The sequence below is a fragment of the Stenella coeruleoalba genome, assembly GCF_951394435.1.
Source record: "Stenella coeruleoalba genome assembly, chromosome: 11".
NCBI lineage: Eukaryota > Metazoa > Chordata > Mammalia > Artiodactyla > Delphinidae > Stenella > Stenella coeruleoalba.
This window is the reverse complement of record NC_137157.1, coordinates 52,184,415-52,200,359: the sequence shown is the minus strand read 5'-3', so window position 1 is coordinate 52,200,359 and position 15,945 is coordinate 52,184,415. Positions and strand designations below refer to the sequence as shown.

General features: G+C 40.9%; 1 pseudogene across 1 annotated transcript; it reads left to right on the top strand.

Annotated features, from left to right (window-relative positions):
* The first annotated feature begins 12,778 nt into the window (after nucleotides 1-12,778).
* LOC307194636 (RE1-silencing transcription factor-like) lies at nucleotides 12,779-15,680 on the top strand (annotated as a pseudogene). Its single transcript has one exon. The product of its transcript is annotated as an RE1-silencing transcription factor-like (transcript).
* Nucleotides 15,681-15,945: the final 265 nt, after the last annotated feature.

Below are 15,945 nucleotides of genomic sequence, written 5' to 3'. Positions count from 1 at the left end.
CAAAAGAGAGAATTACAGGCCAATATCACTGATGAACATAAATGTAAAAATCTTCAATACCAGCAAACTGAATCCAACAATACAATAAAAGGATCATACACCATGATCAAGTGGGATTTATCCCAGTGATGCAAAGATATTTTAATATTTGCAAATCAATCAATGTGACACACCACATTAATAAGGTGAGGAATAAGAACTATGTTCATCTCAATAGATGCAGGAAAATCTTTTGATAAAGTTCAACATCCATTTATGATAAAAACTCTCCAGAAAGTGGGCATAGAGGGAATATACCTCAACATAATAAAGGCCATATATGACAAAACCACAGCTAACATCATACTCAACAGTGAAAAGCTGCAAGCATTTCCTCTAAGATCGGGAACAAGACAAGGATGCCCACCTTTTATTCACCATTTTTTTCATATATTTATTTATTTTTGGTTGCATTGGGTCTTTGTTGCTGCACACGGGCTTTCTCTAGTTGCAGCGAGCAGGGGCTACTCTTTGTTGTGGTGTGCAGGGCTTCTCACTATGGTGGCTTCTCTTGTTGTGAAGCATGGGCTCTAAGTACATGGACTTCAGTAGTTGTGGCTTGCAGGCTCTAGAGCGCAGGCTCAGTAGCTGTGGCACATGGGCTTAGTTGCTCCAAGGCATGTGGGACTTTCCCAGACCAGAGCTCAAACCTGCGTTCCCTGTGTTGGCAGGCAGATTCTTAACCACTGTGCCACCAGGGAAGCCCTATTCACCATTTTTATTCAATAGTTTTGGAAGTCCTAGCCACAGCAATCAGAGAAAATAAATAAATAAATAAATAAAAGGAATCCAAACTGCAAAGGAAGAAGTAAAACTGCCACTGTTTGCAGATGACATGATACTTACTATACATAGAAAATCCTAAAGACACCACCAGAAAACTAGAGCTCATCATTGAATTTGGTAAAATCACAAGATAAGAAATTAATGTATAGAAACCTGTTGTATTTCTATACACTAACAATAAACTATCAGAAAGAGAAATTAAGAAAACAATCCCATTTACCATCTCATCAAAAAGAATAAAATAGCTAGGCTTAAACCTACCTAAGGAAGTAAAAGATCTATACTCAGAAAACTATAAGACACTGATGACAGAAATTGAAGACAACACAAACAGCTGGAAAGATATACCATGTTCTTAAAATGGAAGAATTAATATTGTTAAAATGACCATACTATCCAAGGCAATCTGCAGATTCAGTGCAATGCCTATCAAAATATCAATGTCATTTATCACAGAACTAGAACAAATAATTTTGAAATTTGTATGAAAACAAAAAAGACCTTGAATAGCCAAAGCAATCTTTAGAAAGAAGAACAGAGCTAGAGGTATCATGCTCCCTGACTTCAGACTATACTATAAATCTACAGTAATCAAAACAGTATGGTATTAGCACAAGAACAGACACATAGATCAGTGGAACAGATTAGAGAGCCCAGAAATAAACCCATGTATTTATGGTCAATTAATCTATGACAACGGTGGCAAGAATATACAATGGAGAAAAGACAATGTCTCCAATAAGTGGTTCTGGGAAAACTGAACAGTTACATGTAAAATAATGAAATTGGAACATTCTCTAACACCATATACAAAATTAAACTCAAAATGGATGAAAGACCTAAATGTAAGACCAGATACCATAAAACTCCTAGAGGAAAACATAGGCAGAACACTCTTTGACATAAATCGTAGCAATGTTGTTTTGGATCCATCTCCTAAAGCAAAGACAATAAAAGCAAAAATAAACAAATGGGATCTAATTAAACTTAAAAGCTTTTGCACAGCAAAAGAAACCACTGACAAAATGAAAAGACAACCTACTGAATGGGAGAAAATATTTGTAAATGATATGACCGATAAGGGGTTAATATCCAACATACATAAACAGCTCATACAACACAATATCAAAAAAAAAACTAGATTAAAAAATGGGAAGAACTGAATAGACATTTTTCCAAAGAGGACATGTAAACAGCAAACAGGCACATGAAAAGATGCTCAACATTGCTAATCATCAGGGAAATGCAAATCAAAACTTCCGTGAGATAGCATCTCACACCTGTCAGAATGATTATCATCAAAAAGACCACAAATAACAAATGTTGTCAAGGATGTGGAGAAAAGGGAACCATCATACACTGTTGGGGGGAATGTGAATTGGTGCAAACACTCTGGAAAACAGTATGGAGGTTCCTCAAAAAACTAAAAATATAACTACCATATGATGCAGCAATTCTACACCTGAGTATATATCTGAAAATAACAAGAACACTAATTTGAAAAGATACACTCACCCCAATGGTCATAGCAGCATTATTTACAATCACCAAGCTATGGAAGCAAACTAAGTGTCCAGCAACAGATGAATGGATAAAAAGATGTGGCTATATATATACAATGGAATACTACTCAATCATAAGAATGAAATTTTGCCATTTGCAGCAACATGAATGGACTTGGAGGGCATTATGACAAGTGAAATAAGTCAGACACAGAAAGATACATACTGTATGATATCACTTATATGTGGAATCTAAAAACTACAACAAAGTAGTGAATGAAACAAAAAAGAAGCAGACTCATAGATACAGAAACAAACTTGTGATTCCCAGTAGGGACAGGGAAGGGGCGAGGGACAATATGGGGGGAGGGGATTAAGAGGTACAAATATTAGGTATAAAATAAGCTACATATATTGTACAGCAGGATATATTGTACAACAGGGGGAATATAGCAAATATTTTATAATAACTATAAATGGAGTATAACCTTTATAAATTGTGAATCACTATATTGTACACCTATAACATATAATATTTTATATCAACTATACTTCAATTTGAAAAAACATGAAAAAGAAAATGTGTTATATACATACAATATTATTCAGCCTTAAAAAAGAAAGAAGTTCTTGACATGCTATTACATGGATGAAACTTGAGGACATTTTGGTAAGTGATACAAGTCAGTCACAAAAAGACAAATACCATATGATGTCACTTATATGAGGTATTTAAAGTAGTCAGACTCTTAGAAAGTAGAATGGTAGTTACCAGAGGGGGGGGGAGGGAAAATGGGAGTTGTTACTCATTGATACAGGGTTTCACTTTTGCAAGATGGAAAAGCTGTAGAGATCTGTTGCATGACAATGTGCACATAGATAACACTACTGTACATTTAAAAATGGTAATATGATGGCAAATTTTATGTTGTGTGTGCTTTTTTTAACACAATAAGGAAAAAGAATCACTCTAGATGCTGTAAGAGTTATGTGGGGGGTGGGGTGGAGAAGTTGGGAGGCAATGGCAATAGTGAAGTGAGAGACTACAAAAAGAAGCAACAGCAAAAGATGAGGGTGGCTTGGACTAGATGGCCTTGTAGTTGGAGCGGAAAGGATGGATTGGGAGTATATTTTAGAGTTAAAGCCAACAGGATATGCAGATGAATTATATATGGGGATTTAAAAAAAAGGAGTAAGGTATCAAGAATAGCTTCTAGGTTGTTTTTCTCTTTTATGAGCAACAGGGTCGACGATATTGACATTTACTTAGGAAGGAAAGACTGGGGAGACAAAGAGGTTGGCAAACAGGGGTACAACCAAGAATTCAGGTTTGAACTTACTTAAGATGCCTGTTAGATTTCCAAGTGGAGAAATCTAGAAGGCATTTGGATTTGAAGATCAGGGGGGTATTTCTGGCCAGAAGATGGAAATTTGGAATTTAAAGCTATGGGACTGAAGGAGATCTCCTAGAAATAGGAAGGAACAGAGCCAATAACCATGCCCAGGAGAGCTCTAGCTTGTAGAGCTTTGGTGGAATGAGGACTTAGCAGAGGAGACTCAGAAGCAACAGCCAGAGAGGAGGAGGAAGAAAACCAGGAAAGTGTAACATTATCAGTGCCAAGAGAAGAAATCAGTGGCATTTGTAGAATGTCTTCATTAACAGAAATATGATGAAATAATAAGAATACTAACACATTTGTTAAATACTTGCTATGTGCCAAGCACTGTGTTTACTACTTTCACATGATCTGATTTAATCTTATAAGGTGGGAATCATCATTATCCTCATTTTTCATATTAAAAACAAATTCTAAGGCTTAAAGAAATGATCTCTTCTGAAATCACACAGTTAATGCACGTTGAGCCAGCATCTGGACCTAGATCTATTGCCTACAGAATCCCATATTTAACTATCATCTTCCCGCTTTTTTTCCATGACTAACATATAAATTTTAAAAGAGATTTCATATTCATTTTTGTATTCTCCAGAATTTAACTGAATGATGAATGTTTATTTAGTAGACTCATTTGCAGGAAGAAAAATTTCAGGCAAAGAGGAAGCACTGAATAAGTAGTTTCAATTAATTTGTAGATTTTATTATCTTATTTGTAATTTTCACAACTACATAATATTCCATTGAGTCTCCAATATTTTTGTTCTTTTAGTAGCAATACTCTGGACCTCTGCATATATTACTTATTTTCTATCACCCTATTACTTGCGGTGGGTACCCAAGGGTAGAACTATCTGCGAGGTCAAAGGGTATGAGCAGTTTCAGAACTTTATTAATGTTGTGCCCAGGATTAGAAGCAAAGCTAAAAGGAAATGATGAAACAAACATATTTTTATAGAGGATCAATCTGTTCACCTGGCCTTATTACACCAAATGCAATCATGCTAACCAGAGAATAAGCCATCATCATTAACATGAGTGGTTGGGGCTTGAAGGAAATAGGCTCAAGCCACAAGTATTACTACACATGGAAAATCTGACACATGTCATTTGCCTCCATACCTTTGGACTGCAGCATCACTGCAATTTAACAGGAGAAAAGCTGGAGAATGTGTTACCAAATGTCAGGGATCAATGGAGAAGGAAGGCAGTTCTCTAATAAAGAATACCTCCTCTGAAGAAGTGTCAAGGTCATAAGGCATGAAATTCTCTGACTTAAAATGCCTAGTAATCCTTGGCTGTCTATTATGCTAAGTGAAATAAGACAGAGAAAGACAAATACTACGTGATATCACTTATATGTGGGATCTAAACAATAAAACAAACTAGTGAATATAACAAAAAAGACTCACAGATATAGAGAACAAAATAGTGGTTACCAGTAGGGAGAGTGAAGGGGGGAGGGGAAGATAGGCATAGGGTATTAAGAGGTATTATGTATAAAATAAAATAAAATAAATAAGCTACAAGGATGTATTGGGGAATATAGCCAATATTTTATAATAACTATAATTAAAGTATAACTTTTAATTGTGAATCGGTGTGTTATACATCTGTAACTTATATAATATTGTACATCAACTATACCTCAATAAAAAATAATAAGTAGGGCTTCCCTGGTGGTGCAGTGGTTGAGAGTCTGCCTGCTGATGCAGGGGACACAGGTTCGTGCCCCAGTCTGGGAAACTCCCACATGCCGCGGAGCGGCTAGGCCCGTGAGCCATGGCCGCTGAGCCTGTGCGTCGAGAGCCTGTGCTCTGCAACGGGAGAGGCCACAACAGTGAGAGGCCCGCGTACCGCAAAAAAAAAAAAAAAAAAAAAAGTAAATAAAAATAAGCACTAAAGAGCAGCACTAAAAAACTGATTGTCATAGAAACATTATTCTTAATAGCCAAATGGTTGAAACAACCCAAATGTCCATCAACTGATGGGTAAATGGATAAATAAAATGTGGTATACAGAGGCTCCTATCAAGATGGCAGAGTAGAAGGATATGGAACTCACCCCCTCCCACAAATACATTAAAAATACACTTACAAATGATACAGTTCTCACAGAACACCTACTGAACACTAGCAAAAGACCTCAAACACCTGAAAGGACAAGAAAGATTTCCATGTAACTGGGTAGGACAAAAGGGAAGAAAAAAAGGAGGAAGTGGATGGTACCTGCGCCCCTGGAAGGGAGCTGAAGAAATGGAAAGGTTCCCTTGGAAGCCCCGTCACAGGCGGGGAGATCAGCCAGGACAGGAAGGGAGCTTCAGAGGCTCAGAGGAGAGTGCAACAACCAGTTTGTGCAAGCAGAACAGAGAGAGATCTACACATATGGTTCATGCCACTGCCCTGCTCACCCCAGCCTGAGATGCACAGGCACCTGTCTGCTGGTATGGGTGGGGGGTGGGTGCTAAAACTAGGGGTTTAGAGGACAGCCCTGGGGAGAGGACTGCTGCTGGCTGCACGGAAACAGCCTGAAGGGGCTGGAGTGTGGTAGGGCTGCAACCAGGAGCATTAGTGGAATAGGCCCGGGGCTGCCATGAATGTGAAGCACCACTGTTAAGTGGCATGCAAAGGGAGGGGTGGGGCTGCCATTGTAGCCTCTTTCTCCACATGCCGCCCCATCCTCTGAGGGCTCCAGGAGAGAAACGTTCCAGTCACCACCTCAGGGAGCTCCCACCTCAGCAGGCTCCTATGTCCCAGCCACCACCTCAGCGGGCCCCAGGAGCAGATGCCAGCAGGTTGCCCATGCACAGAGACCAAGTTGAAACCAAAGCTGAGTCTCAGGAGCCACACAACTTAGGAAGCAGGGCTGAAATCTCTCCCCTTGGCTGTGTGAGCCACAGATTTACTTCTCCGCCACTGGCTTCGTAAGTTCAGTGCCTGCAGGACATCCAAATGGACAACAGGTGCTCCCACAGCTGGGAGGGGTCTGACCTTAGCAGCTATGGGATCTGTGGGCAAATACACATTGGGGGTGGGCCAGGACAGGGTCTGAGCTGCCTCCATAGCTCCCACAGTGGGTCCAGGTACATGACTACTGCAGTCCTGGGACCTGACTTCACTGGATCTGCACTGGTGGCCTTGTGAACACAATGTCTGAGGGACACCAGGGCCAAATGCCAGCATTCCCATGGTTGAGGTGGGGCTGAGGGCAGTGTCAACAACAGTGTACTTTGTGAGCCCACGCAGCAGGTGACAGGTGACACAACAGAGCACACTCACCAGTGAACAGCTCCAGAAGAGGAATACTCAGTGGCTCCTCTCCAGTGGGAGCACTCCAATCCCACCTACCTCACACCACAGCTCAGAAATGCAGCTGAGAAATGGATTGGGAGGCCTCTACTCCAACAACTAGGGAGCAGGCCCTGCCCCTGACAGGGCAGTGACAACCACAGAGCAAAGAGGAAGCCCCACTCAATATCCAGTGCAGGCTCTGGTCACAGCAAGTTACACCTCCTAGCAAGGGAATAATGGCCAGCATACACAGAGGAAAGAGGCGGCAGACATCCATACTAAAAACAGACTTCACACCCAAAATATTAAACCCACGCAAGCTATACAGGGACACTCCCACATAAAAATAGCCCTCTAAGACCACAATAGATAATTGTTTCTCCTAAACTCCCAGAGCAAGAGAAATATAAGTAAAATGAAGAAGCAGAGGAACCACTCCCAATTAAAAGATCAAGAGAATTTCCCTGAAAGAACAAAAATGAAACAGACCTTTTCAGTCTAATAGACACTGAGTTGAAAAGAGATAATGAAAATACTCAAGGAATTAAGAAAAGCTATCAACAGAAATGTAGATAACTGTAAAAAGGAACTAAAAACTATAAAGAAGAGCCAAGAAAAATTAGAAAACTCAATTGCAGAGACAAAAGCTGAATTAAAGGCAATGAATATCAGAATGAATAATGCAGAAGAACAAATAAGTGATCTGGAAGATAAAATAATGGAAATCACCAAATTAGAAGAGCACACAGAAACTCAGATGGAAAAAAAATGAAAGCAATATAAGAGACCTATGGGATAATATAAAGCATGACAATGTGCACATAATAGGGATCCCAGAAGGAGAAGAAAGAGAAAAGGGGATTGAAAATGTATTTGAAGAAATTATGGCTGAAAACTTCCCAAACCTAAAGAGGGAAACAGATATCCAGGTATAGGAAACACAGAGGGTTCCAAACAAGATAAATCCAAACAAAACTAAACCAAGACATATTTTAATTACAATGGCAAAAGTTAAAGAGAAGATTCTAAAGGCAGCAAGAGAAAAACAAAGAGTTCATTACAAGGGAACCCCCATAAGGCTATCAGCTGATTCCTTTACAGAAAGGTTGCAGGCCAGAAGGGAGTGGCAAGATATATTCAAAGTCCTGAAATGGAAAAATCTGCAACCTAGGATACTCTACCCAGAAAGATTATCATTTAGAATAGAAGGAGCCATAAAAAATTTCTCAGACAAGCACAAACTAAAAGAATACAGCAATACTAAATCTATCCTAAAGGAAATATTGAAAGGTCTTCTCTAAATATAAAAGAAGTATGAATCTATAAGAAAGAGAAAATAACATTTGGAAACTAAATCACTTAAATAATCCAGTGCACAGATTTTTCAAAAAATAAAAAAAATTCTGTGGAAGCAATGGTAACTACAATGAACAGCAAAAGGATGAACATGAAGATGTAAAAGAAAACATCAAAATAATAAAATGTGGGGGAGGAGAGTAAAAAAAATGTAGATTTTTTTCTAGAATATGTTTGAGCTTATAGAAATATGACTACCAGTCTAAAGAAAGTAGATATAGAAAGGGGTTAACATACTTGAAAAAGAGGGCAACCACAAATAAAAAACATACAATAGATACACAAAAACCAAAAAGAAGACAACATAAGCATAATACAAAAGAAAATCATCAAACCACAAAAAAAGGAAAAACAGAAAAAGGTACAAAGAAGAAATATAAAATCAATGGGAAAACAAAGTTTAAAATGGCAATAAATACATATCTGTCAATAATTACCTTAAATGTCAATGGACTAAATGCTCCAATCAAAGACACAGAGCAGCAGATTGGATAAAAAAACACAAGAGCCTACAACATGCTGCCTACAAGAGACCCACTATAGGGCAAAGGACACACATAGATTGAAAGTGAGGGGATGGAAAAAGATATTTCATGCAAATGGAAATCATAAGAAAGCAGAGGTGGCAATACTCATCAGACAAAACAGACTTTAAAACAAAGGCTATAAAGAAAGATAAAGAAGGACATTATATAATGATAAAAGGATCAATACAAGGAGAAGATATTACACTTGTCAACACATATGCACCCAATATAGGAGCACCCAAATACATAAAACAAATACTGACAGACATAAAAGGAGAAACTGACAGAAATACAATAACAGTAGGAGACTTTAACACTCCACTCATATCAATGGACAGATCTTCGAAACGAGATCCTAATGCAACAGAGATAGTAAATGATAGAATAGAACTGTTAGACCTAATTGATATTTTCAGGACATTACATCCCCCAAAAAGCAGAATGTACATTCTTTTCGAGTGCACATGGAATATTCTCTAGGACTAACCACGTACTAGAGCACAAAACAAGCCTCAACAAACGTAAGAGAATAGAAATGATTTCAGCCATCTTTTCTGACTACAATGGCATGAAACTAGAAATCAACCACAGAAAAAGAAGCGAGAAGAAAAATAATTATATGGAGCCTAAACAACACAATACTAAAAAAATCCAGGGGGTCAAAGATGAAATCAAAGAAGAAATTTAAAAATACATTGAGGGAAATGACAATGAAAACACAACAATACAAATTCTATGAGATGCAGCAAAAGCAGTTCTTAGAGGGAAGTGCATAGCAATACAGGCCTTCTTTAAGAAACAAGAAAAACCTCAAATAAACAACCTAACCCACTACCTAAAAGAATGAGAAAAACCTAAAGTCAGCAGAAGGAAGGAGATAATAAAGAACAGGGAGGAAATAAATAAAATAGAGATTTTTTAAAAATAGAAAAAAATCAATAAAATCAAGAGTTGGTTCTTTGAAAGGGTAAGCAAAATTGACAAAACTCTGGCCAAGTTCACCAAAAAGAAAAGAGAGAAGACCTAAATAAACAAAGTAAGAAATGAAAGAGGAGAAATTACAACTGATACTGAAGAAATAAAAAAAAAAACCATAAGAGAATATTCTGAGCAATTATATGCCAACAAATTTGACAATGTAGAAGAAATTGACAACTTTCTAGAAACACACAGCCCACTAAAATAGAATCAAGAAGAAAGAGATAACTTGAATAGACTGATCACTAGAAGTGAAATAGAAGACGCAATTTAAAAAAATCCCTACAAACAAAATTCCAGGACCAGATAGCTTCACAGGTAAATTCTACCAAACATACCAAGAAGAACTTACACCCATCTTTCTCAGACTCTTCCAAAAGATTGAAGAGGAAGGAACACTCTCAAAGACATTCTATGAAGCCACCATCACCCTGATACCAAAACCAGACAAAGAGGGACTTCCCTGGTGATTCAGTGGTTAAGAATCTGCCTACCAATGCAGGGGACACAGGTTGAATCCCTGGTCCGGGAAGTGCCCACATGCCACGGAGCAACTAAGCCCATGTGCCACAATTACTGAGCCTGCACTCTAGAGCCCGCGAGCCACAACTACTGAGCCCGTGCACCACAGATAATGAAGCCCGTGTGCCTAGAGCCTGTGCTCTGCAACAAGAGAAGCCACAGCAATGAGAAGGCTGCTCACCACAACAAAGAGTAGCCCCTGCTTGCCGCAGCTAGAGAAGGCCTGCGCGCAACAACAAATAATCAACACAGCCAAAAATAAATAAATATTTTTAAAATTAAAAAAAAAAAAAAACCCAAAGACACTACCAAAAAAGAAAATTATAGTTCAATATCTTTGCTGAATACAGATGCAAAAACTCTCAACAAAATATTAGCAAACTGAATTCAACAACACATAAAAAAGATCATACACCATGACCACGTTGGAATCATCCCAGGGTCATAAGGATGGTTCATCATACTCAAATCAATCAATGTAATACACCACAACAACCAAAGAAAGGACAAAAACCACATGATCATCTCAGATGCAGCACAAGCATTTGATAAAATTCAACATCCATTCATGATAAAAACCCCTATGAAAATGGGTATAGAGGGAACATATCTCAGCATAACAAAAGCTATCCATGACAAACCCACAGCCAATATAATACACAGTGAAAAGCTGAAAGCCTTCCTGCTGAATCTAGAACAAGACAAGGATGCCCACTCTTATCACTTCTCTTCAACACAGTATTGGAAGTCCTAGTCACACCAATCAGACAAGAAAAAGAAATAAAAGGTATTCAAATTGGTAGGGAAGAGGTAAAATTGTCATTATATGCAGATGACATGATACTATATAAAGAAAACCCTAAAGATTCCACACAAAAACTGCTAGAACTGATCAAATTCAGCAAGGTAGCAGGATACAACAATGACTATTAACATACAGAAATTGGTTGAGTTTCTTTACACTAACAATGAAATATCAGAAAGGGAATGTAAACAATCCCTTTCAAAACTGCATCAAGGGCTTCCCTGGTGGCGCAGTGGTTGAAAGTCCACCTGCCGATGCAGGGGACACGGGTTTGTGCCCCAGTCCGGGAGTATCCCACATGCCATGGAGCGGCTGGGCCTGTGAGCCATGGCCGCTGGGCCTGCACGTGGGAGCCTGTGCTCCACAACAGGAGAAGCCACAACAGTGAGAGGCCTGCATACCGCAAAAGAAAAAAAAAAACTGCATCAAGTTGCACTATACAAAATTAACACACAGAAATCTCTTGCATTTCTATACACTAACAATGAAAGATCAGAGAGAGAAATTAAGGAAATGATCCCATTTACCACTGCATCAAAAAAATAACTAGGAATAAATCTACCTAAGGAGGTAAAAGACTTATATTCAGAAAACTATACGATGTTGATGAAAGAAACTGAAGATGACACAAACAGATGGAAAAATATACCATATCAATATTGTCAAAAAGACTATACTACCCAAGGCAATCTACAGATTGAATGCAATCTGTTTTAAATTACCAGTGGCATTTTCCACAGAACTAGAACCAAAAAATTTTAAATATGTATGGAAACACTAAAGACCCTGAATAGACAAAGCAATCTGGAGAAAGAAAAATGGAGCTAGAGGAATCAGGCTCCCTGACTTCAGACTATACTACAAAGCTACAATCATCAAAACAGTATGGTACTGGCATAAAAACAGACATATAGATCAATGGAACAGGATAGAAAGCCCAGAAATAAAGCCACACTCCTATGGTCAATTAATTTACAAAAAGGAGGCAAGAATATACAATGGAGAAAAGACAGTCTCTTCAATAAATGGGGCTGGGAAAACTGGACAGCTACATGTAAAAGAATGAAACTAGAACATTCTCTAACGCCATACACAAAAATAAACTCAAAATGGGGGGGGCGTGTCCCGGGGGGTGGCGACGGCGGCGCCGCGCGCCGGGTGCACGGCGCAGCCTTCTGTGCTGGAATGTGCGGCTCCCGAGAGCTCACGGCGCAGGAGCAGAGCAAGCGCCGCCGAGGTCCGGGGCCCCAGGCGGCGGCGGCGGCCAGGACGGTAGGGCGAGAGCCGGAGGCCTGAACATTCTCTGCAGCCCCCCTCCTGGGTCTTCGCGGGCCTCGACTGCCCCAGCGTCCAACTTTTCCTCCCTCTCCCTCCCCCGAAACTCCAGCAACGAAGAAAAGTAGTCCGAGAAGGAGCGGCGACGCGGGTCTTCACCCCTCCTCGCCCAGGAAGGCCGCCCAGGGAAAGGTTCAGGACGAGTGTGGCGGCAACTGGTGTGTCAGTGGTGCAGTGAGCGGGCCGAGCCGAGAGGAAGCGAGAGCTCCCGAGTTTGCAAAGAGCTGCTTTGTGTTTGAACACCGTTATGGCCACCCAGGTAATGGGGCAGTCTTCCGGAGGAGGAGGTCTGTTCACCAGCAGTGGCACCATGGGCATGGCCTTGCCTAACGACATGTATGACTTGCCTGATCTCTCCAGAGCTGAACTGGCTGCGCCTCAGCTCATCATGTTGGCAAATGTGGCCTTAACTGGGGAAGTAAACGGCGGCTGCTGTGATTACCTGGTTGGCGAAGACAGATGGCAGAATTGATGCCTGTTGGGGATAACAACTTTTCAGATAGTGATGGAGAAGGACTTGAGGAGTCAGGATCCTGAGGTAAAAGGCGAGCCCAGTGGGCTGGAAAACATGGAACTGGAGAGTTTGGAACTCAGTGTTGTGCAACCGCGGCCTGTGTTTGAGGTGTCAGCTGCCTCAGAACCGTACAGCGCAAATAAAGATCTTCCTCGGGAAACACCTGTAGCAGAGGACAAATGCAAGAACTTGAAGACCAAGCCCTTTCGCTGTAAACCATGCCAGTATGAAGCAGAATCTGAAGAACAGTTTGTGCATCACATCCGAGTTCATAGTGCCAAGAAATTTTTTGTGGAGGAAAGTGCAGAGAAGCAAGCCAAAGCCAGGGAATGTGGCTCTTCCACTGGGGAAGAGGGAGATTTCTCCAAGGGCCCCATTCGCTGTGACAGCTGTGGCTACCATACCAATCGCTATGATCACTATACTGCTCACTTGAAACACCACACCCGAGCCGGGGACAATGAGCGAGTCTACAAGGGCATCATTTGCACGTACACCACAGTAAGCGAATATCACTGGAGGAAACACTTGAGAAACCATTTTCCAAGGAAAGTATACACATGTGGAAAATGCAACTATTTTTCAGACAGAAAAAACAATTATGTTCAGCATGTTCGAACTCATACAGGAGAACGTCCGTATAAATGTGAGCTTTGTCCTTATTCAAGTTCTCAGAAAACTCATCTAACCAGACATATGCATACTCATTCAGGTGAGAAGCCATTTAAGTGTGACCAGTGCAGTTATGTGGCCTCTAATCAACGTGAAGTAACCCGTCACGCAAGACAGGTTCACAATGGGCCTAAACCTCTTCACTGCCCACACTGTGACTACAAAACAGCAGATAGAAGTAACTTCAAAAAACACGTGGAGCTACATGTTAATCCACAGCAGTTCAACTGCCCTGTATGCGACTACGCAGCTTCCAAGAAGTGGAATCTGCAGTATCATTTCAAATCTAAGCGTCCTACTTGTCCTAATAAGACCATGGATGTCTCAAAAGTGAAGCTAAAGAAAACCAAAAAGCGAGAGGCTGACTTGCCTGATAACAAAATCACCAATGAGAAAACAGAAACAGAGCAGACAAAAATGAAGGGGGATGTGACTGGGAAGAAAAACGAGAGGTCTGTAAAAGTGGAGAAAAAAGATAATGTTTCAAAAGAGAAAAAGCCTTGTAGTAATGCCTCAAGCCAAGTGACTATGAGAACTCGCAAATCGGCACTGGAAGCTAAAGAGATGGATGTGCACCCAGGAAATAATGAGAAAAAAGCTGTAAAAGCAAGAAAAGCAAAAGGAAGACAGAAGCTGCAGCCCGTTCCTTACAAGAACCTGTGAATGATGAGGAACCTGTGACAAAAAAGAAAAAGAAGGCAGAAAGCAAATCCAGAAATAGTCAGGAAGTGCCGAAGGGTGACAGCAAAGTAGAGGAGAATAAAAAGCAAAGTAGTTGCATGAAAAACAGTGCAGAGAAGAAAACTCTGAGAAGTAAATCATGTAAAAAAAAGCGGCAAGCCTGCTCAGAGGAGGCCCACTCAGATAGAGCCTCCTCCTCCCATGGAGTCTGCTGAGGGGGGGCCTGTTCAGACGGAGCCTCCTCCCGCTGCCCCCCCATCTCCTCCTCCTCCCTTGCCCCCGAGCGGCATGCTGAGGTCGAGCTTGTTCAGACGGAGCGGCCGCCTCCTCCTCCCCCTCCCCCCCATCTCCTCCTCCACCTCTTCCCACCGGGGGTCATGCTGAGGTCAAGGTTGTTCAGAAGGGGCCTGTTCATGCGGAGCCTCCTCCTCCCGTGGAGCCAGATAATGGCAAGGAAAAGTCCAACATGCAGAGTGAAATGGTGCAGAAGGAGCAAGTCCTTATTGAAGTTGGCTTAGTGCCTGTTAAAGACAGGCAGCTTCTAAAGGAAAGTGCCGGTGCACAGGATCTCTTACCACCATCACCACCTCTGCCAAAGGAAGACTTAAAAGAGGAAGAGTCAGAAGACCAAAAATTAGTCCCTGCAGGCGAAGGACATAAAGAAGCTCCTCTTCAAAAAGTGGAAGCAGAAGAAGCAGATAAGAGTCTAGCTGGTCTTGCTGCTGTTACCAAGGCATCTGCCAGTATTTCATCCTCTGAACAAAACTTGAATATGCCAGTGGGTGAAACCAGATGGTAAACATCAGGCTGACGCTATGCTTTGTGAAATGAAGATGGACGCTGATGAGAAGAAAACAGAGAATCCCCCCGGCAGAGACTCGGCGGTTGAAGAACCAGCTTCACCACCACTTCTTCCTCTACCGCTAGAAAAATGTGAAGCAGTGTCCACAGCGACTGTGGCATCACCTCCTGTCACCGTGGCAGTAAGTGAGTCTCAGGAAATGGATGAAGACGAAGGCATCCACAGTCATGATGGAAGTGACCTAAGTGACAACATGTCAGAGGATAGTGATGACTCTGGATTGAATGGGGCTCGGCCAGTTCCACAAGAGACTAGTAGAAAAAATGGAAAGGAAGCCTTGGCAGTCAAAGTGGCCGAGGGAGATTTTGTATCTTCTGTGATCGTTCTTTTAGAAAGGAAGAAGATTACAGCAAACACCTCAATCGCCATTTGGTTAATGTATACTTCCTTGAAGAGGCAGCTCAAGGGCAGGAGTAAATAAACTTTGGGCCAGGCTTCAGTTCTTAGTTTGTAAGGTCTGTGACATTTTGTATTCATTTGTAGTAATAGACAACCTTTTGTTTTTAAAATTGCTTTCATTAGTATCCAATCTTGATTTTTAAGTGGCATTCTTTTCCTTAGGAATCCGTGTACCTATTGATGTACACATTTTAGCAAAGCCAAGGGAGTTAGTGTAATAAACCAGCAGACATCTAAATCTATTAGCTTTTGCTTTTCATTGAACCCAGAAGGCCAAGGTGGT